This window comes from Taudactylus pleione, unplaced genomic scaffold (assembly GCF_031769625.1).
Source record: "Taudactylus pleione unplaced genomic scaffold, aTauple2 ptg000016l, whole genome shotgun sequence".
Classification (NCBI taxonomy): Eukaryota; Metazoa; Chordata; class Amphibia; order Anura; family Myobatrachidae; genus Taudactylus; species Taudactylus pleione.
Window position 1 is genome coordinate 37,646,804 of NW_028284418.1, and position 21,138 is coordinate 37,667,941.

A 21,138-nucleotide genomic window follows, 5' to 3' on the forward strand; every position below is an offset into this window, starting at 1 on the left:
GCCACACTTATACACGTGCATATATGGTCACACACATATACACTTACATATGTACTGCTGTACACAGTCACACTTATACACATGCATATATAGTCACACACCTATACACTTACACATGTACTGTCGTACATATAGTCACACATACATGGTCACACACATATATGCTTACATATGTACTGTTGTACACATAGCCACACTTATACACATGCATATATGGTCACACAGATATACACTTACATATGTACTGTTGTACACATAGCCACACTTATACACATGCATATATGGTCACACACATATACACTTACATACGTACTGTTGTACACATAGCCACACTTATACACATAGTCACACACATATACACTTACATATGTACTGTTGTACACAGTCACACTTATACACATGCATATATGGTCACACACATATATACTTGCATATGTACTGTTGCATACATAGCCACACTTATACACATGCATATATGGTCACACACAAATACACTTACATATGTACTGTTGTACACATAGCCACACTTATACACATGCATATATAGTCTCCTACATATACACTTACATATGTACTGTTGTACACATAGCCACACTTATACACATGCATATATGGTCACACAGATATACACTTACATATGTACTGTCGTACACATAGCCACACTTATACACATACATATAGTCACACATGTACACTTACATATGTACTGTTGTACACAGTCACACTTATACACATGCATATATATAGTCACACACCTATACACTTACATATGTACTGTCATACACATAGTCAAACATAAATGGTCACACACATATACGCTTACATATGTACTGTTGTACACATAGCCACACTTATACACATGCATATATGGTCACACACATATACATTTACATACGTACTGTTGTAGATATAGCCACACTTCTACACATGCATATAGTCACACATATACAGTTACATATGTACTATTGTACACAGTCACACATATACACTTGCATATGTACTGTTGTACACATAGCCACACTTATACACATGCATATATGGTCACACACATATACGCTTACATATGTACTGTTGTACACATAGCCACACTTATACACATGCATATATAGTCTCCTACATATACACTTACATATGTACTGTTGTACACATAGCCACACTTATACACATGCATATATGGTCACACACATATACACTTACATATGTAATTTTGTACACATAGCCACACTTATACACATGCATATATGGTCACACACATATACACTTGCATATGTACTGTTGTACACATAGCCACACTTATACACATACATATATGGTCACACACAAATACACTTACATACGTACTGTTGTACATATAGCCACACTTATACACATGCATATATAGTCTCCTACATATACACTTACATATGTACTGTTGTACACATAGCCACACTTATACACATGCATATATGGTCACACACATATACACTTACATATGTACTGTCGTACACATAGCCACACTTATACACATACATATAGTCGCACACATATACACTTACATATGTACTGCTGTACACAGTCACACTTATACACATGCATATATAGTCACACACCTATACACTTACACATGTACTGTCGTACACAGTCACACATACATGGTCACACACATATACACTTACATATGTACTGTTGTACACATAGCCACACTTATACACATGCATATATGGTCACACACATATACACTTACATACGTACTGTTGTAGATATAGCCACACTTCTACACATGCATATATGGTCACACACATATACACTTACATACGTACTGTTGTACACATAGCCACACTTATACACATAAGTATATAGTCACACACATACATACTGTCACACACATACATACTGTCACACACATATGCAGTCACACACTTACATAGAAACATAGAATTTGACAGCAGATAAGAACCACTTGGCCCATCTAGTCTGCCCCTTTTCACTTGTTCACATACATACTGTCACACACATATGCAGTCACACACTTGCTCACATACATACTGTCACACACATATGCAGTCACACACTTGTTCCCATACATACTTTCACACACATATACTCATACATATATACAGACACATATACACATACAGTCATACACATACATACATACATACATACAGTTATCACATAGTCACACACATACAATCACACAGTGACTTGTCACAAATATACATACAGACAATAGTGTCCTCCCTCCCACTTACCATACACTCTGCAGCTGCTGCTCCTCCCCTCAGTTCTCCCATCCATGCTGCTCCAGGCCCTGTCTTCACAGTGCCGTGTAGCCCCGCCCCCTACTCGGACTCCGCCTCCATCATTCCTCTCCTCAATTTTTTTCAGATCGCAGCTAAACGTTGTAGCTGCAATAGAAGGCTGAGAGATGGGGGCCCGGGGTAGACATCACCCCAGCTAGACAATCACCCCAGGCAGACAATCACAAGGCAAAATCATAATATGCTTGCGATTGTCTTGCTGGTGATGGGAGATGCCATATCCTGTACACATGAGGAGATTTTTGTTGTTTTTTTTTCTGGGGATTTAACATTATTTTTGGGAAATGTCCAGATTTTTTTTTTCCTCCCTCAGAAATTAGAAATTAGGTTTTTAGATTTTTCAATTTTTTTTACTAAAGTTGATTGAAAATGTTGTGAGTTTACTTTTGTTTACTGTTTTGGTAGAATAGGTATGGGAACGCTGTCAGTTATGGGTGGCAATTTCTTTCACTGCATGAATCCATGATGTCTTAAAATGCATTTTTATTTTGTACTTGAATATTACACTTTTCTTTCTCTATTACTGCACTGTAGTAAATGTGCTGTTGGCAGAACACATTTCTTTAGGGAGTGGCCTCTGGATACCATTAACCCAGTTTTAAACTGTTATAAGATCTGCTTGTCTGCCCCCAACGCAGCTAATAATCAGTCCCAGTTCTCAGGGTTCACTTCCTCTCTGCGTCAGTCTGGTGCTGAGCGGTGCCATTATGTCAGACACTTTCCTTTATCTGTGAATGAGTGCTGAGACTTGTCCTACCAAGTTTACCCCTGAGTAGGGTCGTCAATATCAGCGCAGCATTGTAACTACATGTTAGACAGTGAGACCTTGTTTGGGTTTGTAGTTTTCCCCCAGGCATTTAACTACAGTCTACAAATTACCTGAGGCTAATGGGTTTAGGATTCTTAAGCTGGGTACACATTAGATGATGTGTACCCAGCCAATCTATCGTGTGTGATGGACCCGTCAATGTCGGCAGCGACGGCAGGAGGGTAGCGGGGGCAATGCTGCATTTGGCAGCATGGCATCGCTAGCTACATCTTCAGAAAGTCTGCATGTACAATAAATCTGAGGATGCGAGGACGATTCGCAGTAATGCGCATTGGCATAGGCATCGTGCGTACACACTGGATGATAGAAGTAACATTAATATGTAGCAAAACAAACTCTTATGAAGTTTGAATCTTCATCAATAACCAGTCACTAGTCCAGTGCACATTTTTTGCAATTATTTAAACTAAACTAGAATAATTACATGAAATAAAATATCACATTTTTCCAATAATGTAATTTAGAAGAGTACTGATTTGTAATCAATTAATGAATTCTCAAACCAATATACTCTTGACCCACTAAACATCTACCCACATTAAACTAGAATAGATTCAGTATATCTTAGAGGGGGATTCAGTTCACCGCAATATGGACCTGATTCATGTTTGTACACAATGCCAATAATCACGCAACTGTGCGATTATCGGCTGAGCGATTATCGAGTAGACACGATTAGGACATATTTTACATGATTTGTCGTCACGATGTGTCAGAATCGGGCAAATCGTGTAAAATATTGCTAAGTGTGTAGGCACCTTTACTTGCTAAGATTAGCAGTTCCGACGGCTAAAAAAAAAATCTCAATTGCTAATGCAATTGTGTACAAACATGAAATTAGGCTCTCTGGGATGGCCATGAAGGGTATCCGTGACAATGTACAGATATGCCCAGCAACATCCTTGGCTGTAGCGCAGCGAATCGCACCATGAATGGCACGAGACGGACTCCCACGATCGGAGAGGCGCATTGCGTCTCCACAGGAACGAATGGAGATGCGCATTTGTGTCTCCATAGGACTGAATGGAGACGCACTCCCACGATCAGGGATGCGTCATAGCGTGTCATGGCGCATAGCGTGATGAGCGCTTTTGTGGCGTGATTAGCCACAATGAACTTGGGCGCATCTGTATCTTTGTTCATTTTTCATTGCACACCATAGAGGTGCGCAGAAAAATGAGCGTAGATTACATACTGTAATAAGCTGTAAAACATGCAGCTGGACATCGCTGTGGCACATCACAGGGAATCCATTTCCCCTTTTAAACCTACAATAATTCTGATACCAATAAGAAGGATTTGCTGTGGAGATATTAAGGTCTGATGAATCTGGGTACTCTTCAGGGGTGCTGTCAGGGGCAGATTGGACCACTGGGACAGCTGGTAATTTCCTGCTGGGCTGGTCCCATGCACTCCTCTGCCAGGCCAGCTCAAACTAGTTGCCAGCAGACGCACTTCTGAGCTTTGCGTTCCGCTGTGGAACAAAATCCGGAAGCTGTTTGCTGCGGCTGCTGGGCACTTCTGAGGGGCTTTAGCCGGCACTCACGCTTTTACATGGATAGCGGCCGTGGATCACCTGGTCTCAGGTCTCTGTTTGTCCTCCCCTCACTCATTCAGCAGACGGAGAGGCACCCGCCGCACCTCCCAGACTACACATACATCCTGGTGCTGTTAGATGGGAGCACAGTGTAGGTTGGCAGCAGTGCAGCACTGTTCTCACTCCATCTCAGCACAGGGGTCCCTTGCCCAGCTCCCACGCCATCTCAGCACTGCTCCCACCCCAGCTGTCACCCCATCTGAGCAGTGTCCCCTCCAGAGCTCTCACCCCATCTAAGCACTGTCCCCTCCCCAGCTATCACCCCAGCTCAGCACTATCCCTTCCGCAACTCTCACCCCATCTAAGCACTGTCCCCTCCCCAGCTATCACCCCATGCGCTGTCCCCTCCCCAGCTGTCACCCTATGCACTGTCCCCTCAGCTGTCACCCCATCTATGCACTCTCCCTTTCCCAGTTTTCACTCCATCTCAGCACTGTCCACTGCCCAGCTCCCACGCCATCTCAGCACTGCTCCCACCCCAGCTGTCACCCCATCTGAGCACTGTCCCCTTCCCAACTGTCACACAATATCGCCACTCTTCAAACCCCTGCTGTCACCCTCTCTTGACCTTAGGGACATACACTACCTATGGCTCCAGAGACATACACTCCCCACCCAAACCCCCACACGCAGAGACATACACCCCCACCCAACCGCCCAGCCCCAGAGACATACACTCTCCACTGTACCATCGTTCATAAAAACATACAGTAACCCACAGCCCAGGTACATACCACCTCACTCCCTCCTCCCTGCGGCCCCAGGGACATACACTACCCATAAACCCCCCTCCCGGCCGCATAGGCCTAAACTAACCCCGGCTCCAGTGACATAAATACCCAACCCTACCCCACGATCCCCAAGACACAGAGTACACCCCCTCCCCAGCCCAGGAATTTACACTAACCATACTAAACCCGCTGCATTTGGAGCATACACCATACACTACCCACCCTACTTCCCATTTCCCACCCCAGCCCAAGGGACATAAATCAACCACCCTACACCTTGGGCCGGAGAAATACAGTAGTGCTGCCCTTCCTGTAAACATGCTGAATCCCAGCTCCACATGCTGGCTATGCCCAGTCCCCCGACACATTACTGTACTGACTGCACTGGAGGATGGGGCACCATAGCATGTGCCTGCTTGGGGAGCTGCAGCTATGCCTCTGGTCAGAAGATGGACCACCCGGAAGCCTGCCATTGTCTCTGACAGTTTCCCGCAAGACAATTGGTTTGCGGATTGATTCATCCTGCAGCACCTGTGTTGGTACTGTTGCCAGCCCAAGCACCGCTAAACAGCCGAACACACATCACTCTCAGGGGCGGGGACTCAAGCATGTCAGCAAGTACTGCAGACAGGTCAGTCTCCTTTGGGGGGCAGGAGCAATTATGTATGTTTTATTGTTTTCCTGTGGGTGCCAATGTGTTTTATTGTTTTCTGTAGGGCCCCGTGTGTTTTATTGTTTTCTGTAGGGCCCCGTGTGTTTTATTGTTTTCCTGTGGGTGCCAATGTGTTTTATTGTTTCCTGTGGGTGCCAATGTGTTTTATTGTTTTGTGTAGGGGCCCGTGTGTTTTCCTGTGGGTGCCAATGTGTTTTATTGTTTTGTGTAGGGGCCAGTGTGTTTTATTGTTTTCTGTAGGGGCCCGTGTGTTTTATTGTTTTCTGTAGGGGCCTGTGTGTTTTATTGTTTTCTGTAGGGGCCCTTGTGTTTTATTATTTTCTGTAGGGGCCTGTGTGTTTTATTGTTTTCTGTAGGGGCCCATGTGTTTATTTATTTCTGTAGGGGCCAGTTTTATTGTTTTCTGTGTTTGTTTCCTTTTGTGGGGGCTAAACTGTTTTATATTTATCTTGTGCAATGTTAATCGTCTGCACATGCGGCTGAGTTGCACCGAGCATGCGTCCCAATAGTGTTTGTACAGAGTCGCAGTAGCAGCAAATAGCACTCGCTCTGAATCAGGGCGGCATCTCTTTTTTGTGAGCCGGCCGCTCGCTAAGTTGTGGGTGACCACCCACAGCTTTTGCATGTGGCCAGGTGATGGTCACGACCATTGGGCTTGCGATGAGACCCTTGTGGTAGGGTCTCATCCATCGCAAGCCCCAGTGAGCTTCCGGCTCTAAAAGAGCCGGAAGCTCAGTACTGAGGCCGCCAAAAAACGGCAGGCATTCCTTCGGGAACGCTTCCGTTTGGCCAGCCAACCCCCCCTGCCCGCCTCCAAAACAGGGTGAGCTGTAAATCATAATCGGCAGCCGCCCTGTTTTGGTGCGAGACCCGTAGCGATGGAGCACCCGTCGCTGGCCGGGTCTCGTGCATGCGCACGCCAGAGCCGGCTCCGGCGTGTGCATGAGCAGTGGGGGACCATCGACCTGCTTGCGAGTGCTGTGCGCTTGCTCGCGAGTCTAAATCAGTCCCAGTGTGTGCACCACAATGTTATTAGAGATGATGGTCCAATGGGTTTTGGACCAGATGCATCTCCTAAATAAGGACATTTGGTTCTTTTTGGATGGCTCAGGAGGTGTGACCCGGATCGGATTTGTGAATACATGCATGCTTTTATTATACCCTTGGGAGAGCACAAGTATTATTTAGAGGGTATACAGAGAGTAATGAGCTTTATTTATTATTGTACTGGACATCTGACTCTGAGGTCTTTGAAAATGTGGCAGTGGATATGCAATAAATCTGACAAACTGCAGTACAGTCCTTAGTGTGTATACACAACTAGCAGTGAGATAGCAGCGTTACAGTGCTGATATGTTTTATGAAGGTATCACAAACTATGTCTGTTCCACAACAATGGATGCTTATGTACATAGAAATGGTTTTATTTCACCAATGTAGTATACTGAGCCAAGATGTCACTTGCCCCTCCACATGGTAACTACCACTCTTACTTCATCAGGTCTCTGCATGATGGAACCACAAGTCTCAGCCAGTCTGCTTGTTGCAGTCTCTCCCTCTCAGCTGCTTATTTCTTTATCTGCTTCACTCTGCTCAATGGCGTCACCCAGCTCCTCTCTCAGCAGCTCCAACTGTCACCCCTCCAACTGCTCTGTTGTTTTTTTTAAAATCAACTAAAAAGGTACTTGCCTCCATGCTCTTTTCAAAAATAGTAGCGTTACTATTGTGGTGGGGGTGCGGGCTGCACCCGTTTTCGAGGGGGTGAGACCAAAACGCCGACTCCTCCTTAGTGACAAGAACCGGGTGCTGCAGTGTAACATTTTCCAGCAGCACTCAGCTACTGTAACAGAGGAGGAGAAAACAGTGCGGGCACAGTCTTCGGGGGCAGCCCAGCATCAGTGGGGTTGCTGGGCACGCCCCCAGAGTGATGCGACCAGGCTTTCCCACAAGGCCACACCCCTTTATGTTTGGGCACGCACCCTTTTTGTGGAAGAGAAGATCCCATTTAAAACAGGAAAAGGTCATTACCTTTTCTAGGGTATTACCATTTGTATGTTATGTATACTATAGAATAAAATAATATATTTTAAGAAAAATCCATTGACAGTGCTGCACAGTGAAGAGTAACACTAGCCACAATAGTGCTGCCACCATCAACATAGACAGTGTTAGACAACACTTAAAGTGAACTTTGCCATAGCTTATATATGTCTATAGTGTGCTGCTGCCGTCCTCCTCATTACAGGCCCACCAGAGGAATGGTGCAGGCTGCATTTTATATCTTACAGATACATACAGGTGGGAATTATCCACCACTAACTTATTTATATTTTACTCTAAACAAGAATCCTATCACACAAACACAACCAGCCGGATAAGAAGGTAAAATGAGATTAGAAAATCCTTTTGTTGTGATTATAGTATAGCAGTAAATCACTTATTGCATAATGTTTAATGTTTTCCACCTAAACTATACAACGTTGTCTGACAGTGTCCAAATTAATCTCCGACAAGAATGCAACTAATTAATCTGATGTATTAGAGTTTTGATGGATTATTTAGAAAGATAATCTTGATATAAATCCTTAACCATTTTTCGTAATTTACTTAAGATGGTTCTTTCTATTCCAGTTGGCTCACGCAAGATGACAATCATGGAGTTTTTTTTTTTTTTTTTTAAACTCCATAGCATAAAATGTAATTTTCTTAATTAAAGTTCTGTTGAATATATAAATCCAGTAATCAGTTCAAAACTGAGGTTTAATTGAATGATTGTTATTCACCTGTTATGTTTCAGTTCTTTCAAATGCAATCATATTTTGACAAATTGCAGCGTCGCATCCGGTTTTAAATGCAAATTGCTACATGGTGCAGATTTTGTATGTGAGCAAACCGTGCTGTGATGCAAGGCGTGTACTGTAAACATGGCCGCCATCGGGGGTTGGGACGACTGCCGGGACTGAAGTTCCGGGCCGGGACACTCTAGGGGCCCGTCCGCCCATACCCCCGCTGCTACCACCGTACAAGCGCAGGGACACCCACCCGCTCCACGTCCTAACAAAGCCACGGCTGGACACTCGGGGGGCCTGCCAGTGCCTAGTACCGCCAGCAGTCCGCTACTACAATTAACTTGTGAATGACAGGCCCGGTCGGCGAACCGCTCCTACCTGCATGACGCCTACTACTACCCCCGCTACCGCACAATAGAAGTCACTCCTGGGTCACTTCACACCTAGCCGCTCCGCCCGTACAGTAAAGGTTTTCCTTGTTAGCAGGCGCAACATGACGTCATAACATAATTCTGCGCCACTGAAAGAAAGAAGGAGGAACCATGGTGTGTACAGACTGAGGAGCAGCTAGAACAGTAGGGATGGGCAGAATGATTCACTACACTAAGTTGAGCCACATGGCTCAACTCAGTGAAGTGTCTCGAGACATGACTCTTTAGGTAGTGCAGCAGGGGAGCCAGCGACTCAGAGTGAGTCACTGACAGCTCCGCACCCTGCAGTCCAGCACTACAGCTCAGGGTTCTCACTGACTCTCCTGAATCAGTGAACTCCCTGAGCACTGGCTGTAGCTGCGTGACTCAGTGAGTCGCTGACAGCTCCGCCCCCCGCAGCCCAGCTCAAGCCTCTGCACTGACTCAGGAGAGTTAGTGCACTGCCCTGAGCCCTGGCAGTAGCTGCACGACTCAGAGTGAGTCGCTGACAGCTCCGCCCCCTACACTGCTGACCTGACTCAGTGCACAGAAGTATTATCTGGTCGGATCAGCAGTATAGGGGGCGGAGCTGCCATTCACTAGCTACCACTGACAGAGAGGCTAGGGAGGTGGGTGTCTCGACTCACTAAACACTGAGTGACTCGAATCATTCATTCATCTGAACGATTCGAGTCAGTGTGTTGAGACGCTCACTCACTAGCCATCCCTACAGAACAGGAGAAGACTGAGGAACAGGGCCGGCCCGCCCATTACGCCGACTACGCAGGTGCGTAGAGCGCCAGCCGGCAGAGGGCGCCGTGAATAGCTGCCGGGAACGCGGCGCGGCCACAGACACTGGAGTAGAGAGCTCCGCCTCCAGTGTCTCCAGATCCTATGTGTGCATAGTACAGAAATAAATGAAGGCACAGTAGAAGGCTTCACAAGCCCTCTCTGCACCATTCAGATTTCCTCCTCTGCACTGTGTGAGGTCGCGGCGTGTGACGTCACACAAGCGCCACCACACCACCGCGGCCAACTGTACCTCCATCCAGGGCTGTCCTGCATGCTGTCTTCAGGGGATGACCTGCTGGTTGCTGCTGCTGCTGCTGCTAATCGTGGATGGGCGGGGTGCCGTGTCCTGCAACCTGTCTCAGTGCAGGGCCTCTATAAAAAGGTATGTGTGCACTGTCACTGTGGTGGTGTGTTATGTTGGGTGAGGGTTTATTAATGATACTTGAGGGGTTTGCTGTATATTATGTGGGGTGGGGGGTTAATAATGTTACTTGAGGGATGAGCTGTGTATTATGTTGGGTGGTGGGTATATTAATGTGATCTGATCTGAGGGGTGGGGGTGTATTATGGGGAAGCAATCGGGAAGCCGACTGCCTAAATACCGGCAGCCGGCTTCCCGTCTGTCATATCCCGGCAAGGGTGAAATGTCGGGCGTCTAGATGTAGACGCCCGCATTTCCCCGACGCCGGGAGACCGGCATCCCGAGTGTAGTGATGCCGGGCGCCGCGAGCAGACAGCCGCGGGGGGGGAGGGTTAGGTTTAGGGCTCCCGGGGGGGACTTAGGGTTAGGCACCCCCCCGGGAGGGTTAGGGTTAGGCACCCCCGGAGGGGACTTAGGGTTAGGCACCCCCCGGGGGACTTACGGTTAGGCAGCGGGAAAGGGGGTGGTTAGGCACTTAGAGGGGGGATTAGGGTTAGGCACTTAGGGGGAAGTTAGGGTTAGGCACCCCTAAGGAGGGTTAGGGGGGTTAGGTTAGGTTAGTAGATACTTACCTATCCACGATCGGGATTTCCAGCGCTGTCAGGCTTCCGCTGCTTTAACTCTGCTCTTGTCGGGCTGCCGCTGACGGGAATCGAACGGCCGGCGGTATGTCTTACCAATTCCGTATTATGTGATGTGGCCCTGCTATATTATCGTCATTTGCGATGTGTTGGGGTGTATTTTTATGAGTGGTGGTGATTTATTAATGTTGTTTGAGGGGTGTGCTGTATCGTGGGATGGGGGTTATTAATATTATTTGAGAGGTGTGGTGTGGGGGTATATTAATGTGATCTGAGGAGTGGGGTTTTTATTATGTGGTGTGGTGGTATATTGTTTCAGGGGTGCACTGTGTATTATGTGGGGTGAGGGTGTGTTATGTTGGGTGGTGGTTTATTAATGTTATTTGAGGGTTGTGCTGTGTATTATGTGGGTGGGGATGTATCATGTGGGATGGGGGTTATTAATACTATTTGAGAGGTTTTGGGTGTATTATTATGTGGGGTGGGGGTGCATTATGTTTCCAACTAGACCATGCTCCTTTAATTTTTTTCTGGGCGTGAGCATTCGGCCCGTGCATTGGTACCCCTTGGGGCGCTTTTTTTTGCTTACCTAAAAAATTTGTCTCGGGCCGGCCCTGCTGAGGAAACTAAGGTAAGTGTCTGGGGTGTTTGGGGGCCGGGGCTAGGGGGGGCCCCTGCTTATTTTGGCAGTCCCGGGCCCCATCACTTCTGATGGCAGCCCTGACTGTAAATGTCTATTTATGCACTTACCTGTAGCACAAATACTGGGCAGCTTAATTTTAACACTGAGATTAATCCTATTTTTCTATATTAAATGAAGCATCAATTCAAAGTCTTAAGGTGCATACACACACAACGATTTTTTGATTGATTATCGGGGCTAAATGTTGCGATTCACATAATTTTAGCCCCGCTCCCTCCCGATAGACCCGTGAATTCCTAGTAAAATCACCTAATGGTCCAAGGGCCAATCAGACCAGAGAACTACTCCAGTGACAAGAAGAACCTGAACTCAAAACAGTATAGTACTGACAGTCTGGACCTGGGAACCAAGCCAGGAATTTGATAAGATGTGTGGCAACAGCAGATGTATGGAGCTCAGGTACACTGGCAGAGCTGGAGTTGGAAGCGGTCTGTGTGCAGAGTGGGAGCCGCAGCGCTGATAGATGGTACATAGCGGTAGAATGAATGCAGACATTGATGATCAATCTGTGTGCGGCGTGGAAGCGGTGGCGCTGAGATGGTATACAGCGGCGATGGTAAACAGTCCCTGTAGTTATCTGTATGCGGCGTAGAAGCTGCAGCGCTGAGATGCAAACAGCAATGGTACAAGTGGGTAATGGTTTAGTTTCAGCAAGGAAAGTATCCACAGGAGAAAGCTCTGAAAGGAGTCACTGAGCATGGACCGATCCTCAGGAAGGAACACCATTGTTCAGGCAATGAGTCTATTCCTAGACCTGGAAATATATAGGGAGTGGTAACAGGTAATTGGTCAGGCTGACCAGGTGAGAAGCCAGGTGAGCGGTAATCACTGGGATAGTCTGTTTGAGGTTTTAGACACAGCAATGAATGAATGTTTAACCCTGGATGGGCGGCTAAGACCACGATTCGTGGCAAGTTCGTCCTGGAGAGAAACAAAAAAACACATTGTGGAACATAAACATTTACAAATCTGGCTTTGATATGAGGGGATAATATATCAATAAAGATCTCAAACAATTATTGCACTCTTTTTATTCTTTATAAAGGTAAGCCACTACCCACTCCATACAAAAGATGTAAATCAGCTTTATTATAGGTAACGGCATTGTAGGGGGGGGGGGACGTATCCAACTATATAACACTTTTTACGTGTCACTGAGGAAATGGCTAATAATAATTTTTTAGGACCCTTTCAAGTCCATCAGGGAGAATTACAGATAACGCCCACCCCGAAGTAATGGGAGAGGGGTTTACTAAGTGGTCCACTGTAAATTCCATACACTCATCCAGACTTTCTTAATAGTGTGGCATTGCCATAGACAATGAAATAGATCACCCATAAGGGCCGCACATTTAGGGCATTTGTGATCATCAGTCAACCTAGTATGGAAGCGTCTCTTGTTAAACATCTGTATGTTATTATCTCTGGAATGATATGAAGGATTTCTGCAAAGGATCAATGTGTCTGTTGTCAAAGCCAGAAAATTATCCTTCCTAGACGCAATACCAGTGGAGGTTCTAGAACAGTTATATGATTACTAATAAATCACACAGTGGGACATTCTTTTGTTTTTAAGCACAATGGGCCTGATTCAGACCAGCTCGCGAGCACTCACAAGCGGGTCGATGTTGGCCCAGTGCGCATGCGCGAGACCCGGATAGCGACGGGCAAACCGTCGCTCCGGGTCTCGTACCAAAGGGGGCGTGCTGTCGATGTTGAGTGACAGCATGCCCCCTTTGTTGGGCGGGCCGGGGGCGTGGCTGCCCAGACGGAGGCGTTTCCATGGGAACGCCTGCCGTCTGGGGCCGGCCCCACTGACATCACAAGTGATGTCAGTGGGTGGACTTCTTGCCCTGTAAGAAGTCCACTGGGACTTGTGGCAACGAGACCCTACCACAAGGGTCTCGTCGCAAGTCCGATGATCGCGATGGTCTTGACCATCGCGACCATCTTCCTGGCCTCTCGCTATAATAGCCTGGAGGCCGCTCTAAAAAAACAATAGGCGGGCATTGATTCAGAGCAAGCACTCTGAAAGAGCGTCCGGCTCTGAATCAGGCCCAATATCTTTATCACGTACACATTAGAATACATCTATAGCAGCGGTTTCGGTTGTTCAGTGTGCCGCGCCGCCATCGGACCCAGCGGTCAGAGCTCCCGATCAGATTAGCTACTGCAGTCACTGTGGCCCAGGCAGCTCTGCCGCTGAGCTCTTCTGGGAAGCTCAGGCGCGCCCGGGCAGTGACCTCTGTAGACACTGCGGCATGACATCACAAGTCACGCCCGTCCGCTCAGCCAGCCAGTCATCCTACCTGCTCCACAAGCCAGGGTAGTGAATAGATCCCACCAGCAGCCCGCCTGCACTCTGCTGTGCTGACAGCTCTGCACTGTCAGCTGATGAGGCACAAGTAGATGCCAAAAATATTGTTGTTCTTAATGTGGGAGCCAGCGAGAATTGTTGTCTTTGGGGGGGAGCAATGTGTTTTTTTCTGTAGGGGTCAGCCAATGTTTTTTTTTTTTTTTTTTTTTTGTGGGGAGCAATGTAGTTTATACTTACTTTGTGTGACCCGCCAATGTAATTGTTTTCCTGTGGGGAGCAATGTTTTTTTTTTTTTTCTGTGGGGGCAAGCCAATGGTTTTTTTTTCAGTAGGGGCCAATGTATGTGTGTTTCATTTGTCTGGGGCCAATGTATGTGCATTTTATTCCTGTGGGGGCCAATGTATGTGTGTTTTATTCCTGTGGGGGCCAATGTATGTGTGTTTTATTCCTCTGGAGGCCAATGTATGTTTGTTTTATTCCTCTGGGGGCCAGTGTAGTGTGCTTTATTCCTGTGGAGGTCAAAGGGCGTGTTTTTTTTTATGAGAGAGCCAATGTTTTTCATTGGTCGCGAATGCTACATCGCTGGATGGTGTGCCTTGGCAATTTTAAAGTCTTGCGCAGTGTGCCTCAAGTTGAAAATCACTAATCTATAGTATCTATTTCTGTTTTTAATATTTTGTTGGTTCTTTCTGATGAAAAATATTTTATTGGTAAAAATGAAGGTTATATTTCAAGACAACCCTTTTTTTTCTCTATTTTCTATTGAGGTTTTAGAATAGTCTACTGGGGAATGGAACAAGGTATAATGGCCCTGATTCAGACCCGGACGCTATGCTGCGGTCACTCTGAGCGATTTTACGCAATCTGCGCATGCGTACGAGTCACAATGCGCGTGCGCGAACCAGTCATTGCGATGGGAAAGTGCTCGCCCGTAGCCTGCAGTCGGGCCGCTATTTTGAGTGACAGATAGTCCCGTTTGTGGGTGGTAACAGGGGAAGGTGCTTGTCAACGGGGGAGTGGATGTGCGAACGCAGGCGTGCTCGACCGTCAGTACGGCGTTTAATGGGCGTGCATAATTAGCAAAGTAGCGTCATTACACTCGTGACTGGGTTGTATTTTAGCCTGAACTGCTCACAATGTTGTGGTGGGAAAAGGCACAAGTGCTGTGAGCAGCTCCGATGGCTCTCGATGTTCCCGATTAATCCTACAACTGCCGGAGATGACGTGTGTTGCGAGTGGCAAAGGGGCGTCTTTATACAGGTGCGAACACATAGTGCGGCCGCACGCTATTACTTAGTGGGCGGCTTTACGCCCAATGTGTGGAGATTGCTTTACACAGTGGAATCGGTATCTGTAATACTCTAAAGGATTAGTCATGGCAACAGGTAATCATACTAGCGTATTGTTGAGTCTTAAGCCTGGAGAAACGCCAAATCATGTGGCCTAATAGCTCTATAGGATGAACTAGCTTGTGCAAAAGAGCTGATTGCCTGTAGATTTATCTAAGAGTTGACCAATGGTATGTATGCCCTCTATACACCAGAGAGTATAAGGGTAAGCTGCCACACCAATCTCAAACTCAAACTCCGGGTTTCACAATAAGGGTAATAATTTAGAGGTATGAGGGTTCAAACTAAACAGTTTTGGGTAGTAAAAACAATAGTAAAAACAATATCACCCTGGTGGACATGAGTAGGGAATTGTTAAGGATATAGGAGGGAATTTGTGCCATATATACAAACACTAACAGATGTGTGTCTACCAAAAAGCTCTGCTCTAAGGATGTAGTCGGCAATCAGGCGTGCGGGATGCTGATGGTCCAAATACCGGCGCCAGTATCTCGACCGTAGGTCTTGACCATCGCGACCATCAACCTGGCCGCTCGCTATAGCTGTGGGTGGTCACCCACAGCTATGCGAGCAGCCAGGGGGCCGCACACAAAAAAAAAAAACGCCCTGATTCAGAGCGAGCGTTCTTTCAGAGCGTCCGGCTCTGAATCAGGGCCATAGTGTGCTGTGAGACCGCGCGGTGGTTAGGAGATAGTCTGCTGAGAGACGACGCAAGACGGAAGGTAATGGTGTACTGAGTGACATCACCGTGGGATGGTGTGGTGTGGCTGAGATGCGATGCGGTGGGGAGATGATGGTGTGACTGAGAGAATGCAAGGGGAGGTGATAGTGTGCTGGGAGACGACGCAGGGGGAGATTGTGTCCCTGAGAAACGCAGGGGGAGGGAAGTTACACAGGGGGAACTAGTCTGGTTGAACCTCTGTTGTATGATTATGACTTGTTAATATTCCTAATCAAACAGGCATCTTTTGAATGATGTGACCTACATGAATAGTGAATACTGACTGAAGAAGCCGTCTTACCAGAGAGTATACATTTCTTCAGAGGTTCTACATTGTGAGAAACACCATATAGGTAAGGTACATATGGAATGGAAAGTAATGTTCCTAGAGTGAGGAGAAATGGGTGGTGTGACATGTTGGCATGCCCCATTTTCAATGACCATGCCCCTTTGGTATGTGACCACGCCCATTTTTTTGCAGCGTGCCTAAGGCGCGCATATATAATTTTCTTTCTTGTTGTGGGGGGGGCACCGTTCTTCAACTTGCCCTGGGCTTCAAAGACCCTAGTTACGCCTCTGCGTCTAACACTCACTTAGCTAAGAGGGAACCTGCCTGATTCCCCCACCTATAAAACCTATTTTAGACATAATCAATATTCAATTTAGCTTGCAACAGTAAGTAGCTTTCTAGTAACTGAAGCGTCTGCTGATACTTGTCCAGAGAAGTGTGTAATATATATTAGCAGGAGGACACAGCCTGAGACAGTTGGGCAACATAAGCAATGATTTCACCACATGTTACTGCTTTAGATGTTTCCCAGAATACTACAGTGGTCTATATTTCTAGTGGGAGGTGGAGGCCGTGTGAGGGTGTGCCGAGCTCGGGCGGGTTTGGTGTTCTATCACAGATATATAGACAATAATTTTTTCGTCTGGAGAGGAGGAAGAGAATGTTTAGGTTCTTTCTACAAACATCTCATTAATAATAATAAAAATATCCTCCTAACCTTTGATATATGCTTACATTTTCTAGACATAACAGTGTATGTGAAAGATGGCACTATTCAAACAAAGAATTACATAAAGCCCACTGATTCGGGCACATACATTAATATAGCCAGTTGTCATCATAACAATTGGTTAAATTCAACACCAGCTGGCCAACTTAAAAGATTAAAACATAACTGTTCAGAACCTCAGGTCTTTTATCCCAGGCAAATGAGATGTAAGACATATTTAAGGTGTGTGGGTACAAGGAAGATAATATCAATGAATCCCTAAACACAATGAGGACCTTAGAGCGTAAAGATCTTTTGAATACAGAGAAAAAGGACAAGATCCAAAAGGGGATAGGTTTAAATGGGCGTTTATAACGGAATACACGGATCAATATAAGGACATAGAGAAGCTCCTGAAGAACCACTGGGGTCTCCTCAAAAAAGATTCAATAATAGGAACACACTTCCCTGCTAAAACTGTACACATCTACAGGAAAGTCACAAATTTAAAATCTAAGCTGGTGAAAAGCGTTTGTCAAAAAACTAAGGGGCCCGCCACGATCCTTTCAAAAGGATTTTATAGTTGTGGGGGATGTCAGGGATGTAGATCCATCAAGGGGGATGGTAGCAATAAAATTGAAAGTGTTCTTAGAAATGAAAAGGACTTCCGTATAAAAGACTTTGTGACTTGCAATAGCAAAAATGTTGTATATGCAGTTAAATGCAAATGTAACAAATTTTATATAGGTCGAACGTTCAGACCGCTTAAAGTCCAGTTGGGAGAGCATCTACGCAATATAAGAAAGGGTCTGGAGACCCATACCCTTTCATCACATTTTAAAGATATGCATAGATGTTCCACCAATGATATAGTAGGTTTTTATGGCCTGAAAACTGTTAAAGTTAATACAAGATCTGGGGGATACGGCCAGTGCTCTGGCCAAATTGGAAATGAACTGTATATATACCTTAAAAACCTTGATTCCCCAACGGGTTAAACAAGGACTTTGAATTCAAGTGGTTCTTGTGATACTCAGATGTACATTTGTCATTTTCATTGAATATAGGATCAGTATGTAATCTGTATATATTTTCAGTTTTTTAGTCAACTTTTATGGCCACTGGCAAGGACTTTGGAATTCTTTAAGTGATATATGGGACTTACCTTAGAAGTCGTTTAAAGAGAAGGAAAACACCCCTATGAATATGATTCGGAAGAAAATTCTATGGAGAATTCTATGAACCTTATTGAATTTTTAGATTGTGATTTCAGCATGTATGTTTTATTTAGATAACTTAGGTTTGATTATGGTATATATGTGATTGTTTCTTCTGTCACCATGGTGACTATGTTGTTTGTGATCAGACCCCCGCTGTCGTCGACGCACATCGCTTCTACATCCATTCGTTGTTTCCTTCCGGTAAGCAAAGTGCGGGGACGATATAATCAAGCAGTCTGCTGACCTCCGTTTCTGGTGAATGACATGCAAGTGTCATTTCCGATTACGGGGACAGCATCAGGTGGGATGTTCCATTTGGAACGTAAATATACGCTCCTTCCAGGGGAGACCACATAGAGCTTTAGAAGGAGCTGTATTTTAAAAGACATCACAGTGAGTGGAAGATTCCGGCTCCACCCACAGTTTGATGCCATTGGTGGACATCAGTATAAATCAGTTATTATAATTTATATCAACACGGAGCGCAAAAAAATTGACTTTAAATCATTTAATAAAATGTATAACAATACATAATAATTTAAAATGTTTCAAATACAAATTCGCATATGATACAAATCAATAGTATACCTCTCAAGTATATCTCTACAGAAGTATATGCAATAAATTTTGTATAAATATAGAGTATTAATTTTCCACTCTGTCCATATCCATTTAAAAAGAAGTGAGCATAGAGTCCTGTATATGCAAACTTCCAATGGCTGGAGAAAATAAATGGTTCAATTATATGTTCTGTAGGAGTATCCGGACTTGTACACAACAACAAGATGCTACAGGTTTAAATAGTATAATTCACTCTCCCAGGGAGTGTTTTTTCACTATTCACAAGTAGCACTTACCGCTCCTTTAGTGTGCAGTTTATCAGGGCCTCAATCACCCCACCACCTCTCTGTAGTGTAACCAGCTGATGGTATACGGCGGCATCCGTGTCTGATCACTCAATATATAATCTCTCTGGGCTGCAATCACCCCACCGCCTCTCTGCAATCTTGACTAGCTAGTGGTATATGGCGGCGTCGATCTCCTGTGAAGGACGGACCAGTTTCTCCACCTGCTTACTAGCAGGAAAAAGCAGGCTGCTGCAATGAGCTCCAGCAAACAAAGTAGGACAGGTGGAATCAAGCTTCCTTTAAATTTCCCTTAACATGTTTCTCCGCAGTTCCACAATAGCGGTTTCTTCAGAAGGTAAAAACAGGCAAGTGTTTGGGGAGCGCAGCTGTGCGGTGATGCCAGACCATGGAGTAGCTGAATGGATGCTGCACGCATGTGCGCAGCTCCATTCAGTGCCGGGAGAGGGCTGGGGGAAACCCAGCTAGTGACAGAGTTTCAGGGCTGTCCCCTGCCCAGGGCCAAGACTAGGGTTTTTGTCACCCGGGGCAAGACAGTAATTTGTCGCCCGCCCCCCTCCCGGTAATTCCCCCATAGCAATGCCCCCTGCAGAAGTGCCCCCATAGTAATGCCCCCTTCAGCAGTGCACCAATAGTAATGCCCCTGTACTAGTGGCCACATGGTAATGTCCACAAAGTAATGCCCCTGTAGTGACCAAATAGTAATGCCCCCTAGTAATGCCCCTGTAGAACCCCCTGGTAATGCCATCTGTAGTGCCCCCTGGTAATGCCACTGTAGTCCTCCTGTAGAACCCCCTGGTAATGCCACCTGTAGAACCCCCTGGTTATGCCCCTCTCTCTCCCATAGTGCCTGTGGGGAGAGCCGGAAGCTGGAGTAAGAATATTAAAGAATTGATTTTATCTCTTGAGAAACCTGGTGAGTGCCCTTTATTCATTCATTCATTATATATATATATATATATATATATATTTTTTTTTTTATTATTTTTTCTCTCTCTCTCTCTCTCTCTCTCTCCTGGGGGGGGGGGCTGGTGAAAGGGCACCCCTGGCTGTGGCATCAGCCCCCTGCTAGAGAGGGTCCAGAGCTGGTTTTAAATATAGGGGTAACCTCACGCCAATTTTTTTTTATCCCTATATTTAAAACCATCTATGTCCCTGCTGCCTGGTGCTGGTTCTTAAATTTACAGTGGAACCCTACACATTTTTTTCCCTGTAATTTTAAGAATCAGGACTGGCTGGCAAGCCCGGGGCTGTTTAGTCTTTTGGGGGGGACCTCAAGTAAATTTTTTCCTAAAATTCACTCTTTTTTAGCCATTTACAGAAATAAACATACACAAATCACAATGATTTGTGTATGTTTCTGACCATCTTGCAGCTCAGGGGGTTGAGAGTTTGAAAAGTGATTTTGACAGAGAGTTTGCTCCTATCTCACCTGAACTTGTCATCCAGATTCTTGGTAAATTTGCTATCTCACCCGAGTTTTACGTGTGAGATGAGAGAAATCTCTCTCTCACCCGACTTTACCTTTAGTAGATTTGCAAGCAGGAAAAAAATTCATAAATCACCCGAAATGGTCATCTCGACCTATCTCGATTCTTAGTAAATTTACCCCCTGGTGTCCATATTGAAGAAAATTTTGGCTACAGGCTTGTCGGTAGACCCAGTGTTTAATGCTTGGCGAATTGAGCATCTGTGGTTAGCGTTCTCTCTCTGAACGTCCGGGTGGTCATCCCGACGTAGGCTAAACCGCACGGACAATGAAGTAAATAAATTACAAAATCCATAAGGCAGTGCAATATGAAACGCATTTTCACAGGTTTGTCATTCTTTTGGGTGCTGTT